Source organism: Solanum dulcamara, chromosome 4 (genome assembly GCF_947179165.1).
Source record: "Solanum dulcamara chromosome 4, daSolDulc1.2, whole genome shotgun sequence".
Classification (NCBI taxonomy): domain Eukaryota; kingdom Viridiplantae; phylum Streptophyta; class Magnoliopsida; order Solanales; family Solanaceae; genus Solanum; species Solanum dulcamara.
In genome coordinates, this window is record NC_077240.1 from 71465151 (window position 1) to 71470988 (window position 5838).

Sequence of the window (5838 nt, forward strand, 5' to 3'; positions counted from 1 at the left end):
GAGTTTAAAGGGAATTGGGATGATCATCTACCTCTCATCGAGTTTGCCTATAATAATAGTTACCACTCAAGTATTGAGATGGCACCGTTTGAGGCTTTGTATGGGAGACGATGTAGATCACCGGTTGGTTGGTTCGAAGTAGGTGAGATGACCTTGTTGGGCCCCAATTTGATACTTGATGCTTTAGAGAAGGTGAAGATCATTAGAGAAAGGTTGAAGACGGCTCAAAGTTGTCAAAAGTCCTATTCTGACACTAGAAGAAGGGATCTTGAGTTTAATGTGGATGATTGGGTGTATCTGAAGGTTTCACCCATGAAAGGTGTGGTTCGATTTGGTAAGAAAGGGAAATTGAGCCCTAGATATGTAGGGCCTTATAGAATCGTGAGACGTGTTGGTAAGGTGGCATATGAGTTGGAATTACCATTGGAAATGGCCATGGTTCATCCGGTGTTTCACGTGTCTATGTTGAAAAAACATGTGGGTGATCCTAGTTCCATTTTACCTATGGGAGTAGTGAATATTGAAGAAAACTTGACCTATGAAGAAGTTCCTGTGGAAATTTTGGACCGGCAAGTTAAGAGATTGAGGAACAAAGAAATTGCATCTGTTAAAGTCCTTTGGAGGAATCAACAAATAGAAAGTGCAATATGGGAAGCGGAAGCGGATATGATTAAGAGATACCCTCATCTTTTCCCCTCTACCCAAACCTAAGGTATTAAGTTGTCCTTGCTCAATTACTTGAAATCCTTACATCTCAACTTTTCTTGTCATATGCTTGCAAAATTATGAAATATATTTTATACGATATTTTAAATTATACTGTTGCATTAATGATAGGTTGTTTGTTAACACTCTACTCTACTCAAGCTAAGTCTTTTCTCATTCGAGGACGAATGTTCCCAAGGGGGAGATAATGTAACATCCCCTAAAAACGTTGTATACGATGTTTCAATTTTTGCCTAAATATGATACAGCCTCTGTATGTTGGTCATAACTTTTCATAGGAATATCCAAATTGAGTGATTCAAATTTCTGAGTAACCAGAAGATCATTACCTACAACTCTTATGAAGACCATATTTTAAGATTCGGAGGTTAAGTAGGTCAAATAAATTAATCTTTGTAAGGTAGGATGTTGTGACGGAAATGAGTGTTTATAGAAGAAAAATCATATCTCACTGTAGGTTTATCCAAATTGGTTGATTCTTGAACGATATGAAACTAGACTTCCATATCTACAATTCTTATGAAGACACTAAATCCTAATAAGGAATTTATCTTATTCAAACGTAGCTCCCAAAACGAATATTCTGTCAAAGATAACTCATTTCACCTACCATAGAAAGATCTAGATACATTTGACATCACTCATGACATAAATTGTCCTCCATTTAACATCATCCATGACATCAATATATTCCACTAAATTTTTAGATTTTATTTATAATTATTTAATTTATTGTTAGGTCCTCTTTCCCACCTATAAATACCCACCTTATTTCCTCATTTTATTCATCAAGCTTTCTCAAGCAAATCTTCTCTTTATACACTTCTTTACACATTCTCAAATATAGTTTTAGTTCTTAGTAGTGAAGAAATACTATTCCGGTAATTCATATATTCCGGGTAGTACACAAAACGTTCCGGCAAGGAGAAAAGCTAGGACTCAAGAGTGGTCATTAAGTCTTCCGGTACCAACTAAAGCTTCGGTTTCCAGGTATGTAAGGCTTTAATGAGAGTATTCCTTCCACTCTCATGTCTAAATTATTTTGATTATATGATAAATTATATTTATTTTCTTTAAGCTCTACTCTAAGTTATGTGTGTATTTATCCATGGGTTCTTCCACCCATGTAGTCCAAAAACTCTTTCAATTAAGTCTCTTGATTTCAAGTAATATTTTCTTATGGTAATTCTTAATTTTACTTAATAGTATGAATCATGGTTAAACTAATGATTATTGCTCTATTTAGATGCAACATAATTTCATATGTATGAATTGATGGTTTACAAGTAATTCCTCTATTTATCTATTTAAAGGTTCTTGAAATTCATGGTGGGTTGTTTAAAGCATGATTTTTAATTAATGGATTTCAAAGTATTTATGTATATTTATTTACATACATATTTGCAAGTTGAAGGGATTTGAACCCACCTAGTTTTACTATGTTTTTAATAAAGTTTGACTTGAAAGCTTTGACTCCAAATAAATGTTTATGAAAGCAATATCTATGAACAAAAAGGGAGTCTTATGAAATGAAAGAATGATGAAATGATATATGGATTCTTTATGCAATAAGGACAATTCTTGCATATTTGAATTATCAAATGTTTTAATGAGCTATTCTACTGAATATGATATTTGAATTCTCAAGTTATATGCTATGAATATTTTGAAGTATTAAACTATTCCGTGGGATTGACTTAGCACCGAATGAGGCATTGAGGTGGGATTCGGTAAGGGAATCCTAGTAGCAATCCCTTGTCTCATTAACTATGTGCCAACATAGGAGCCCTTGTAGGCTTAGGCTAATGGATCCATAAATAGCCCTTAAAGTTAAAGTTGAAGAAATGAATGAAGTTGACGGAGTTCTACCTGGCAAGTAGTCTCCCCGGCCAACGTAGGGGGTTATGTTGGATTCCATGTAATAGCTCGCATGGTCTTAAATGTCGGTTATGGTTAATTTCCCACAAAATGAATGTTTTAAAGGATATATATATGATTTATTATGCATACATTAAATTATGTTCCATATTACATAAATGTTTTAATGTTTCCTCAATATTCATGCATCCTTACATACTTAGTACATTCAAAGTACTAATGCATACTCTTTTGCCTACATGATATCACCATGTAGGGATCAGTGCTCCTCCTCATTCTCCTCCACGTGGCTAGTTGATATTCCATTGAAGACTACTTTTGGTGAGTTCCCATTTTCCGGGAACAATACTCCTTTATCTTTCTAGTTTATGATATGTTAAGATATTTTACTATGGAATTTCTTCTATTATGATTGAGGGTGAGCTAGGGACTTGTCTTAGCCCCGTTAAATCTAATAGTTAGAGGTATTGTTGGACATATGTAAGTTGAAGATTTATTATGATTTCCGCTTGTTTATTTATCATCATTACCTATGAAAGGCTAAAAGAATGCTAAGAGGCTTGTTTGAGGTACTTTCGGGTTCCTCATTCGCCATGTCACGTCTAGGCCCTAGGCTTGGGTCGTGACACAATGGGACGGGCTTCATAATTTTTCATTAGCAAAGTATTATTTTGCTCAGCCACAAGTAGACATGTAATTAATTCAGAATATTTCTTAAACCTTTTTTCACGATATTGTTGTTGTAACAACACATTTGAAGAGTGAAAAGTGGAAAATGTTTTCTCAAGTAAGTCATCATCAGTGATATTATTTCTACATAATTTTAATATGGAACTTACTTTGTGAATAACAGAATTATACTCGATCACAGTTTTAAAATCTTGAAATCAAAGGTGCATCCACTCATATCAAGCTTTCGTTAACGTCGTAAGCTTTAGGTGGTCATACCGATTCTTCACATTAGTCCATAATTCAAGAGGGTCTTTCATAGTTAAGTATTCAGTTTTTAATCGTTCATGAATATGATGGAGGAGGAAAATCATGGTCTTTGCTTTATCTTGGCTTGATGTTTTATTTCCTTGTTTAATAGTATCACCAAGACCTTAAGCGTCAACGTTAATTTCAGCATCAGGGATCCATGACAAATAACTTTTTCCTGTAATGTCAAGTGCCACAAACTCAAATTTTTAATAAATTTGACATGATGAATACTGAGATAGAAATTAATTTAGAAACAACAAAGATAATTAAAATTATATTTCTTCAATACCTGAGATAGAAGTTAGCTTATCCAAAATTAAAGCTTCATGGTAATAACGCATTATGAAAGTAATTACATTATAAGAAGAGTACGCAAAAGATAAGAAAGAAAGACAAAAGAGAAGAGAAATTTGTTATCTATGTATTTCATTGCACAGAATTGGTGGCTATTTATAGACAATTTTCAAGGGCAAATGGTGAGTTAGGGGAAAAGTAAAGTGGGGAAAAAATAAAGTGAAAAAATAGACATCGACAGAATTGTTTTACAACAATTTGGGATATTTTCTATATTTATAATAGTTTATAAACATGTTTTGAAAGAGAATTTTTGACCTAAGGAGGTTATGGAGATAGAGAGGATTCATTGTGAAGCAAGGCAAAAGATTCGACAACGAATTTGTTTTTCTTTTCCCTATTTTTTATTATTGCTTATGAATTTTAGTGTTGTGTTTTCACATATTTTTATCATGAGTAGCTAACATTCTATCTAGAGTTTCGATGGAACCTTTTGTAGGATGAATTCTTGTTACGTTTTTATATAATTGAGTCAATATTCTTTTATCTCTATTTGTTCAACTACACAATGATTGTAGTTAATTAATTGAACAATAATTAATGGTGATGTTATATCTTGTGTTCTCGAGAGAGACAATGAGATTAGGTTTTAGTTGCGCAACACCACTTTGAAGCATTAAGAGATTAATGACTGAGATTTAAAAGTGGATGTTAGAGATAACAACATTTTGGCACGATCTAAATGAATATATTAATTGGTTAGCGAGGATTAATTCGAGATAATAGCACTAGGAAATTATTACACTTGGTTGAGAGATATTTATAGTAAAAGAAGATTCATGATCGATAGAGATTAGTTCGACAAGATTATAGATAATGCACAGAGAAGAAATTTAACAATTCGAGAAATCATTACTCAATGCCTCCTGAATCTTAAAGTCAACCCATTCTCTTAAGTTGATAGTTTTTACTACTTTATTATTTGCATTAAGAAGTTTAAAATAAAAATCTTAATCTTTAAAATTAAATAATTGTCCAAACTTATTTTCTTAGCGATATTGAATAGCTATAGCTAAACCTTAGTATACTGTGGGATTCGATTTCAAACTTAAAAATCAAATTATATTTGCAACAATCTTATTCTTTTAGGGTGAGCTATGAATATCAAATTTTAATGTCGTTATCGGGGAACTAATAATTTTGTTGTAGTTGTCAATATTTCTAGATGTTAAGTTTGAACTTTTCTTTCTAAAAAAAAAAATGTTCTAGTTTTTGACTTGAAGAACATGTCATCTTTGAATTATGGAAGTTTGGATGTTGACAATTCTATTTTGGGATTCCTTGTGCATATTGTGGAGAACTATACCCTCATTTTCATGGTTGCTCATAGGTGTTGTAGATTTAGGCCAAAGAAAAGCTATGAAGGGAGGTGATTAGACAAAACATAACATCATTTCAATCTACTGAGGACATGACCCTAAAATGTATAAAGATTAAGGATTGGATAGAAGATTAGTAGGTAGTCGAGTGAAGTAACCTCTCCTCTTATATATTCTTATTACTAGGGGTGTACATGGACCGGGTTGGTTCGGATTTTTTACAAACCAAACCAAACCATTTGTGTCGGGTTATTAAATCTATAAACCAAACCAAACCAATAAAAGTCGGGTTTTTCGATATCAATTTTTCTCGGGTTTTTCGGGTTTTTTCGGGTTTTTCGGGTTTCTCGGGTTTTTTGGGTTTTTTCGGATTTTATTTGGGTTTCTCATAGTATCTAATAAAAAGCACAGAGCAGTGCTTCTTAAAAAGAGTTCTAGTATAAAATATCAACATATAAGATGGAGGCACAACACTGTTTGAAGTTTTAACTTTATAATATAACTTTATAAGATAAGTTTGTTTTGTATATTAATTAGATGGGCTACTCAAGTCCAAATCTAAATGTAAGAAAGAAAACAA